The sequence below is a fragment of the Fukomys damarensis genome, unplaced genomic scaffold (assembly GCF_012274545.1).
Source record: "Fukomys damarensis isolate Sample0158 unplaced genomic scaffold, DMR_v1.0_HiC HiC_scaffold_37, whole genome shotgun sequence".
NCBI classification, from domain to species: domain Eukaryota; kingdom Metazoa; phylum Chordata; class Mammalia; order Rodentia; family Bathyergidae; genus Fukomys; species Fukomys damarensis.
In genome coordinates this window covers 5,427,047-5,438,085 of record NW_022900949.1, presented here as the reverse complement: position 1 = coordinate 5,438,085, position 11,039 = coordinate 5,427,047, and the positions used below count along the sequence as shown (strand labels likewise).

Genomic DNA, 11,039 nt, shown 5'->3' with positions numbered 1-11,039 from the left:
GCACTTGCAAGGGTGGCGCCGGGACCCCTGAGCTACATTCCGGGCTCGATAATTGAGTTTTAAATGTTGGTAATGAAAGGGAACAGCAACGCCAAGCACGGAGAAGTCCTACGGGAGATTTTATTCAGGGGAGCGGAGCAGAGAGAGAGCTGAGAGATAAGGGAGTGCTGGCCTATTTATGGGGCTTGGAGCTAAGGGCCTTCACATTAAGGTGGGGTAGGCCGTCCTTAACCTATCTGCAAGCCATGTTGCCTCTTAAAATTCGAGTCTTGCAGAAGCTCTAAGTTTCAATTCTATGTACTGACAGGGCCTTGGGGAAAGGAGACTTAAGGCAAGGGTTTAGAGGTGGAAGAACCTGGAGGTCCAGCCCAAAACGGCAGTGTCACAAAATACTTTAACATGATCAATTCCCTAACAGGTAATGCATCGCTTAAAGTAAGAAAATGAAAAAAGTTGCGATAGCCTTTATAAAAAGGTAAAATTCGGGCCGGGGATTTAGCTCAGAGGTTCTGTGGCCTGCCTCGGAAGCGCAAGGACCCGAGTTCAATCCCTGGTAGCTAAAAAAAATTCTCCACAATGTCAAAGTGTGCTTTGAGTTCTTGGTTCCTGTGTGTTAGAGGTTTATGTGGCCCCTCCCCCTCCCGTGGGGATTGAACCCAGGGCTTTTGCCCTTATCCTCACCCCTCCCCTTTTTTAATCTTTTATTTTCAGAGACAGTCTGAATTTCCCAGGCTGGGCCCAGGCTTAAAATCTTTCTGCTTCAGCCTTCCAGAGGGATGGCATTGCATGCCTGCACCAAGCCTGGCTTTCTTTTTACGTCTTCAATTCTCTTTGAACCTAGAGCAGTGGCTGTTTATCTGTTACTGTATTTTGGAAGAGTGACTTCTTTTACAAAGGCACATGATCTGATTACATTCTCCTGGTATGTTCAGATGTTTGCTCAATTTCTTGTATTTATGCGATCTGATGAGTTCCTAGACAGTTGGTGAAGGCACAGTGACAAAATTCAACCTAGGGCAGTGATGGTGAACCTTTTAGAGCTTTCAATGATTACCAACAGCCTGCTGCATCATGCGTGCCATAGGTTCACCACCACTGACCTAGGGTTATTCTTGTAAGACCTAAAGTCTCACTTCTACTCCATGGAGCGTGAACAGCCGAAAGGCCTCCACGATGCTGAGTCCTATAGCCCAACGAGGGCTCCCGACGCAAGACCCACGGCCTTACTTCCGGAAGCCCTGAACAGCCAACAGGGCCTCCACGATGCTGGAACCTATAGCTCAGCGAGGCTCCGGGAGCTCGATGGAGGAACGAGAGTCACCCAGGAAGGAACACACCAGGCTAGATGGTAAACAGACCTTGATTAGTCTGGCCAGATGGCACTCCCAGAGCCAGGTAGCTCAGAGAGGCAACTGCTCAGGGGCTGAAGTCCTTTTTATAGGGTTTTTCTAAACAAAAAGTCAGGGCACTCACAGAACTACCAGAGGACAAGATTCCAAACACACTGCTTATCTTACGCCGGACATGTTCAATGGTCACCTTTTGTCATACCATTTGTCTCTGGGTGGGCTGTTAACCAAGTTAGCAGTTAGCATATGAAGAAGCACAGTCTCTGGCCTATTAGCATGGAGTCACTTTAGCTCAGGTCTCACATTCTTTTTTTACTTTTTATTTTTTTTGGTTTTTTTGAGACAGGGTCTCACTACGTAGTTGAGACTGACCTGGAACTCACTATGTAGCCCAGGCTGGTCGCGAACTCACAGCGATCCTCCTGCCTCAGCCTCCAGAGTGCCGGGATGACAGGCGTGCGCCACCACGCCCGGCCAGGTCTCACATTCTTAGGAAACTTGTAAACTGGTAGAGGAGGCTAACATGAAGCCAAGGAAATAAATGAATTATTACAGATTGATAAGGGTCTGGAAGTAGAAAAGAGTCCTTATTATTTTTCTATCTCTGAATGGGAGTTGTTTAGGGGAAGAGAATGTTTAAACTGAGACCAGAAAGATAAGTGGTAGAAGTTAGCCATGAGGAAATGGAAGTAGCAGATGGTGTAAGCTTTCTCAGAATTGGCTGATTGCTTTTGTAGGGACAGACAGGGAAGTGCATCAAGGATTACTCCTAGGGTGATGTGTCAGTCGTTTATAGTTTGTGAAAGAAGTTGATCAAAGAATTTCCTCTTCACCAGAAAACTGACAAGACAACTAAGTGATGTTTATTGAAATGATGTAACTCAAGAGAAGATAGGGTAAAGGATGAATATATTTCAATTTCCACAGGTAGAAAATTAATTTGAGGAATTAAAATCCTCGGTAGAACATTGAGGAATGATTTTGTTGTGATAGACCGGAGCAGCACAGTAGTACAGCCAAGTGTTACAGCCCAGTGTTGCAGCCAGGTGCCATAGCTTGGAAGGCACAGCTGAGCCATACAGTTCTGAGGCAAAGCTGAGCTTTACACTCAGTGTGGCAGCTCTGGAACACAGCTCTCATAATTTGAAGACTTGAGAATCGGATGGTTGGTTGAAGAGGTGGAGGAAAAAAAAAAACCAAAAAAAAACCTTTGTTACACCAGCAAGCTGGCAATGGGCTCGGAGGAGTCTGAGTGCTGTACCATAAATGAGGGCCTCCTTATATAGGGATCTACAGGGTGGGAGAGCATGCCCGATATAGCAGGGGCTCTGGGGTTACAGAACATTCCTGAAGCAGAGGGGCGGAGTTACAGAACATTCCTGAGGGGGTGGAGCTTAACCTTCTTGTGAGAGCAAAGAGCATAACAGAACATTCCTGAAAGGTCACACAGTTCAAACAGTCACAGAACATTTTGATACATTGGGCAGGCGCCCACCAGCACAAAACTGTTTCCAAAACAAAACATTCTGTGGAAAGAAAAAAAAATGGAGACAAGGCAAGGGCCTGTCTTATTGTATAGCTTTTCTCTACAATTTCACCACAACCACTAGTAATGTCTGTGTCTCCGAAGGGTATAAGGAGTGTTCTGGCAAGAGCCTGTTTTGTGTCTTTCAGATGTTTGATTTTGCTTGATATTGGAGATATTTGTCGGGAGAGAGTTCTAGAGGTTTGGTTTTGTTTTTACTTTGAAGGAAACAATTTGTGGTAATAGCCCTAGAGTTTATGATAAAGGTAGAGACAGGATCAGGATATCCTTAACGAAGGTGACTGCCTGATGTTTGACAAAGTGAGTTGTTCTTTGTGTCCGGTCCGTTAGTAGGGACATCCTAGCTAATGGAAAGCAGCAGTATTTCATTATGCACGATGTGCAGAGGAGCCCTTTGCATGGCCTAACACTGCCATTGTTCACTCAGTTAATACTAATTTAAGCAGTCAAGAAATCTTAAGATAGGGGCTGTCTTCTGTAGCACTCTGGCATTTGGCAAGAGACAGCACAGAAGAAGCCACCCCTACCTGCACGTGGAATATACCCAAGTTGGACTTCACTGTGTCTTCAGGAGGCCTTAGCAGCCTGCAAAGCTTGCTTGCTTAACATAATGAACAGCTGGGTAGGGAGGAAGGTCACAGCCTGAGTGTCCATGTGAGCTTCTGTTCCCAGGAAAGCATGGTGGGGAGATAGTCATTTATTGACTAGCAAGGTGTCAGTAGGTGCACTTTTTGTATTAGAAGCCTTAAAGGAGTAAATAGCTACCTCACATGGATCAGAGACTCCAAGACACATTAAAAAAACGTTGCCAGCGCTCCTGTTTATGAAGAGGGTTTTTTGTTTCTGTCTTTGTTTTTATTTAATTAATTAATTTTTTGAGTCAGGCTCTTACAGGGTATTTCAGGCTGGCTTTGAACTCACTGTGTAGCCTAGACTAGCCTGAAACTCTTGCCTTAGCCTCCTGAGTGCTGAGATCACAAGCATGCGCCACCCTCCCTGGCTTGTGTCTGCTGATTTTTTTTTTTAGTATCGGGGATTGAACTCGGGTCCTTGCGCTTCGTGTCTGCTGATTTTAATTTGCAAGTAAAGATTTGTGAATGGGGAATATGTTGTGACCAGAACCCAGAGTTACATGTCAACTGAGTTTCTTTGGAGAAGGATGTTGCATTGTCAGAACTGTGTTCCTGGGGAAGTTGATATTGTTAACGATGTGTTTCCAAAGATTGCGTATGATGAGAAATCTGTTGAGTGGCCTAGAAAAGGTGTATCGTGTCCATTCAGCAGCAGAAGCAAAATGCAGGTGAAAGGCACTGAGTAGAACAAGTGAGCCAGTTTGGGTGTGAATTGAATCAGTGACCGTTTTAGTGCTACTATGTATGAGGCCTTCATGAATTGGACCACCACATTTAGGGTAAGTAATCCACAGGGCGCCTTTTATTTTACTGAATTTTTGATTCAACAGAGGGCAAAGTTAGGGTAACAGACGGAGAATCAACAGAGGCAATCACTGTTGAATTAGGTTTTATGTGAGTTTTAATCTTTGCAGCCCTGTTTGAAGTTATTCTGGGACAGATGAACCGATAAACTGTTTCAACTGGGAACCCATTGGTCCCATTTTATCAAGTAAATTTCTAAATGTTAAGGTCTTTCTTTAATTTTATCTCTTGAAAAATTAATTAATTAATTAATTAATTAATTTTTTTGGTACCGGGAATCAAACCCAAGGCCTTTTGCTTATTTATAATTTTTTATGTTGGAGTGTGGAATGTTTTAGGAGAAAGGATACTATGATTACTATGTACGCAAAGCTATGATTAAAGTGAAGCATACCTATTTCCTATATTTTGTTTCCCTTTTGAGATTTTGGGGGACCCAGTGTTTGTGTTTAGTGAATTCCTATGATAGTAGTATAATCTGAGCCTGAAATTAAGCCCATGCTGACTTTGTTTATTGGTTCAAAATGAAATAATCTAATTCTCGTTTCCCACTGTGTCTCACTTAGGCCTGTAGAACAAATGGGTACAAAGGAGACAACAACATAGACCCAAGCTGCACCATTGCTGTGAGATCACCATCTTCTCCCTTGTTGGGTTCGGAAGTCGGAAACCTCCCTGGAAACTGTCCTTAAGTTGTTGGGCAGTTAGAATGCCGGTCTCCCTCTTGCACTCTGCTGACCCTCTTGTTGGCCCAGTATCTACCTTTTGCCTTCTCTCTGGCTGACAGGTCAGTTGCCCTGAGCAGTTCTGTTTTTTGTTTTTGCTTTTGGTTTTTTGAGTCAGGGTCTCACTGTATACTTGAGACTGACCTGGAACTCACTATGTAGCCCAGGCTGGTCTTGAACTCACAGCGATCCTCCTGCCTCAGCCTCCCGAGTGCTGGGATGACAGGCGTGTGCCACCACGCCCGGCCCGTTGTGATGTTCATCTAACATAAAACATTTTTTGTGCCACATAGATATTGAAAATGAAATTGGAGCACAGTCCACTCTTTGGCTCTCACCATCCATATATACTCTTGTGCACACGTTTGAATTTCTTCATAATAATTATTTATTTATTTATTTATTTTGGTACCGGGGATCGAACTCAGGACCTTGCACTTGCGAGGCAGGCAGCAGAACCACTGAGCTAAATCCCTGGCCCTTCTTCATCATCATTAAATCTATGTTGCAATTGAAGAAGATAAAAAGGATCTCTGCTGTCCCCCAGTGTGAGCAGATGCGTATTCCCAGTACTGGTAGTGATTGTATTGCCATCTCAGGCCGTAGTGATTACTCTTCAGGTTAGTCATGCTCTTTCTGAGTCTTGTTACCTAACAACCAAATTACATATTATTTAACCTCTAATGACATACAGTATAGAAAAGTAAGATAGGAAATACATATGTGTAAATGTGTACAAAAAATTGTACAAAAATGTACAAAACTTTTCTTTTTACATGGAGTCACTGTGTAGTCCAGGGTGGTCTTGAACTCACTATTTAGCGCAGCCTGGACTTGAATTCACAGCATTCCTCTTTCCTTGGCCTCCGAAGAGCTGAGATTTCGGGCATGCACCACCACATCTGGCCTATAAAAATGTACAAAACTTCTGCATTTCTTATTACAATACTGTGATTGTTCTTGAGGTTATAATTGATATCTATGGCTTATTTTCTCAATTCTTTCTCTTTTTCCTTTGATGCCTGTTCTCTGTTGCTGCTATTCTGTGTTCATGTAACTGGTAAAGTGACTCAAAACTTCACTCTCCAAAGGTCTATTCTTTTATTATCCTGCCTTTTAAAATTTTCAATTAATCTTTTCTGTGCGGCGTAGAGGTACTACTTGGACGTTACAGACTTCTCCCTTCTTGCGTCATTTGTATAGTAGTACCACATTTTCTCTTCAGTCATTGAATTAATTACTCCAGTCGGTGGGACTTCCCCCAACTTCCGTTGTGTTAGGGACCCAAAATTGCCAGGAGGCTATCTCGTCTCCCATGTAATGGAACAGTAACTGCCATCTAGGGGAACAGCCCTCTTCAGAGACCAAGATCTCCAAACTTGCCGTAATCTGAATCAGTGCCGTTGGAAGCAGAGTTTTCTTCAGTGGACCAGTTTCATTTTCATCCATCCTTGAACCTGGTTTTCTGGCTGAAGGGAGCCAGTACCATCTAAGGCTCTCTGATCCAGCGCGTGTACCTAGTCCTGTTGGTGGAATCCTTTCCTTTCAGAGTATCGTTTCCCATCCGGCCCTGTAACCGAGCGTTGGGAGAGCCATTCCCTCAGCTGCTTCTAGCGTGTGTGATAAGGCTGCAGAGATGTGCTTGTTGTTGCCCCCCTGTAAGAGGAGGTGTACTCCTTGCATTGTGTGAGATGTTATATCCACACCACTCCATGTTGGAAGAGAAGTGTGGTGTAATTTACTGTCATGAAAATTACTGCCCTTCTCTGGGAGGACCTTCCTCCTGTCAGGCTCTTGATCTCGATGAGAGGACCACTCAGCGTTTTTTTTTTTTTAAAACTACTCTTTACAGCCTTCTACCAGAAGTGGACATAATGCATCTCTAGTGTCCGTCTATCCATCCGTCCTTCTTTCTTTCCTTCCTTCCTTTTTTTTTTTTTTTGAGACAGGTTCTCATTATGTAGTTCAGGCTGGCGTTAAACTCATTGTATAGCCCAGGCTGGCCTCGAATTCACAGAGATCTCCCTGCCTCAGCTTCCCAAGTGCTGGCATTACAAGTGTGTGCCACCAAATCCAGCTCTTCTGTTTTTCTAAAGAGATGGTATCTCCTGTCATCCAAGCTTCCCTTGAATTCCTGGACTCAAGCGGGTCCTTCTTCCTCAGCCTCTCAAGTAATTGGAATGGGAAGCACGTGATCACACGTGGCCACTCTTTTTTCCCTGATAAACACAAGACAAAACTCTCACAGCTACATTATGCCGAGTAATGGCACTGTTGGGGTCTGTTGTGGCCCAGACTCATAGATGCAACACTTTCTATGTCTTTTCTTTCCCACTATTACACTTGTTTTCTGTAATGAGACTGTATCCTGGTATGCAGTGGAAACACTGAGATGCCAACAGTTCTATATCCACGGCTGTATTTTGTCAAACAAAATCCAAACATACCTGCCAACCAATACCTGTCAGTCGTCCGCTAAATATCCAATGACTCCCAGCAGGCCATCGAGTCTCCATGTGAAATTAAGTGGATAAGTGGCCCTTGGCAAAATATTAACCCAGGAAGCATGAGTCACTCAGAGTACCTCTGCTCTTGTACCTAGACAGGTATAGGACAAACTGTAAGGAATAAGCCGAGAGATCTTTTATGATATACTGAACATTTCTCCTCCATCCTCCAAAAGGTTCTCTTAAGTTCAGAGTTGCTGGGCCTGTTTCCTGGCTAGCGTTGACAAAGGGGTCACCTGATTGTGGAGTGGGTCCCAAACCCTTGTCATATACTTATGTTCCTCTTGCTATTTGTCATCCTGCTCAAACTTTACATCTGGTGGCCACATCAGTCTGCCTCACCTAATTTATACAACTATACAAGCAGTGTGACAAATGCTATCTATCTCACTATATTTTTAAGATATTGAAGCATCACAAACTGGAATGTATTATAATTTTAAAATTAATTTCATTTTATTTATTTGTTTTTTGAGTATGAGGTATTGAACCCAGGGCCTTTGCACTGCGCTTTTTTAATTTTTTGAGACAGAGTCTCACTGAGTCCCTAAGGTGTCCAGGCTGGGCTTCAACTTTTTTATTTTTGAGACAGGGTCTTGCGAAGTTGCCAAGTTGCCTGGGTGGGCTAGAACTTGGAATACTTCTGCCTTAGCCTCCCAGGGTGCTGGGTTGACAGGCATGTGCTACCATACCTGGCCCTGGGCTGGATGTTTCAATCCCCCTGCCTTGGCCTCCCGAAATGCTGGATTACAGGCATGCACCATCACAACCAGCTAGTATATTATAAAATTTTAAAAATTCGTATTTCCCCTGTGCTGCGGCTTTACCACAAACAGGTTGTGAGCACCCTTCTCAGGTAACTGGATGCATGAGTGTGATGAGGCTGGTCCTTGGTTTCCCTTCTTGCCATCCCTGACTATCTTAGCACACCAATGAAAACCTTTTAGGCCTTTGCTGCTTGTGTACAAGTTCCATGCACATTCCCTAACAAAGGCCCTGTCAGACAGGTGCGTACTCTGTCCCTTGTTTTTGTTGGTGTGCTTGTTTTTTGTGGTGCTGAGAATTCAACCCGGGACCTTGTGCACATCCATTGAGCTACATCCTGTGTCCTTGCTTTGTCTGTTGGAACCCTCTGCCTTGTAGGTAGATAAGAATTGGTTAAGCTCCAGTTTGAGTTTTCATTGTTCCCCTGCCAGTGTAGGGGGAAGACTTACATTTTTTATTTTATTTGACAAATATATACAAATACATATTTGCACTGTACATGATGTTTTATAGTGTGGAGTGGCTAAATCAGGCCATTTCATGTATTTTTTATACATAGAACATTTAAAATGTACTCTCAACTGTTTTGGAATACAACATATTGCGATTAATTGTAGTCACCATGATGTACAGTAGGTCTTCGGAACTTATCCTCTTAAGTAAACTTTTGCATCCTTTATTAACCAGCCTCCCCCACCCCCTTCACCCCTAGTCTCTAGTAACCAACATTTTGCTCTCTGTTTCTATGACTTCTACTTTTCTACTTTTTTTACACTGTTTATCATGAGTGCAGGTGGTGTTTGTCTTTTTGTGCTTGGCGAATTTGACCTAACATAATGCCCTCTCCATTTTTTTCTTCTTGTCACTGAAGATAGGGTTTCTCTTTTTGAAGTTGATCTGTATTTCACTATGTATATATGTGCTACATTTTCTTTATTCGTCCCTGAGTGGGTACTTGGGTTGTTGAAATGTCTGTTGTGAATAGTGCTGCGATAAATGTGACAGTGTAGGTGGCTCTTTCTGGTGGCATGTCCTTTGGAAATTTACCCAGTAGAGGGACTGCTGCTGTGTCATATGATGGTTCTGTTTTTTACTTTTTTGAGTAATCACTATATAGTTCTATTGCTTTGTATTTTTGCAGTGCTGGGGGTCAAACCTAGGGCCTTGCGCATGTTAGGTGAGCACTCTTAACACTGAGCTACATCTTCATCCTAGATTGGAGAATTTAATCTAATGTGCTCAGTGTAATCATTGATAGGTAAGGATCTACTATTGCCATTTTATTGTTTCCTGATTTTTTCCCCAGTACTGGAGATCAAACCCAAGGGTGCTCTACTAGTGAGGTATATCCCTAGCCCTTTTATTTTTTTCCCCAGTCCCCCACCACCTTTGGTACCGGGTGTCAAACTCAGGTCCTTGCACTTTCGAGGCAGGTGGCCGAACCACTGAGCTAAATCCGCGGCCCTCCCCAGCCCTTTTAATATGTAGTACATCTTTAAATTTTGGGGCAGAGTCTCACTGAGATTCCCAGACTTGTTATCCCCTACCTCAGCCTCCTTAAGTGCTAGAATTACAGGTATGTGCCACCGCACGCACCCAGTTTCTTGATTTTGTAAAATACATTTTGTCTTATCCCTTTCTTCCTTTTTGAGTAGGTGCTTTTCTGTTGTGATATGCTGTGATATGTTGCTTTTTTTTTGGACATCTGCAAGTTTTTGTTTGATGGTTACTGTGCACCTTATATAAAACATATAAATGGGGCACAGTAGCACATACCTGTAAGTCCAGCTGCTTAGGAGGTTGAGACTGTAGCATTGCAAGTTTAAGGTTGTTTCAGTATAAAAATTAGAATTTGAATATGGTAGCACATGCACATAATCCCAGCACTCTGACTGGCGAAATAGAAGGATCACAAGTGAGCCCATCTTGGGCAATTTAGTGACTTACTGAGACTGTTTCAAAATAAAAACATGAAAATAGCTGGTTATTTAGCTCATTGCCAGAGTGCAGCTGGGTTCTACTGTAGTACTGAAAACAAAAATTACAGGACTTTGAGGTAAGACCTTATCTTTACTTGCATAAAATAACTAATTTTTCTCACCCTTCCTATTTTATGTCTTTATGAGCCAAGGTCATTTTTTTATGTCTTTGATTTCACAATTTATATCCTTTTATAAGTATATATTCCCTAACAAATTATTACTATTAGTGTTTTTCATAATGTTTAAAATCTTCATAGAGTGTGATTAAAACATACTGTTAGAGTATTTGAGTATTCTGAATTTAACTGTGTGCTTCTATCCGTGAGTTTTATGCTTTCACGTATTTTTTGTGCACTACTCAGTGTCTTTCAGATTGAGGAACTAACTCCCTTTAGTGTTTGGACAGGTGTAATGATAAATGCTCTGTGCTTTGTTTTCCTAGGAAAGTCCTTATGTCTTTCATTTCTGAAGGACAGATTTGTTGGATTTAGTTCAGTTTTCTTAGCTTTTTTTTTTTTCCTTCAGCCCTTTGTATGCATTCTCTCACTTTATCCTGGACTGTAAATTCTCTGATGATAAATCTGCTGATAGCCTTTTTTGGGATGCCTTTGTAAGTAATTTATTTTGTTGTCGTTACTTTTCTGGTCCTGCCGTCAAGATCCTCTCTCTGCTTTTCATTTTTGACTGATGATGAAATGCCTTCATATAGGTTTTTTTTTTTTTTTTTTT

General features: G+C 42.5%; 1 protein-coding gene across 1 annotated transcript in view; it reads left to right on the top strand.

The window, feature by feature from the left end:
* Window positions 1-3,810: 3,810 nt before the first annotated feature.
* LOC104869442 (zinc finger protein 260-like) overlaps window positions 3,811-11,039 on the top strand; it is a 33,946-nt gene continuing 26,717 nt past the window's right edge. The window contains 2 exon segments of the mRNA XM_010634678.3: window positions 3,811-4,306; window positions 4,898-5,118. The gene's annotated coding sequence lies outside the window, so the exon portion shown is untranslated.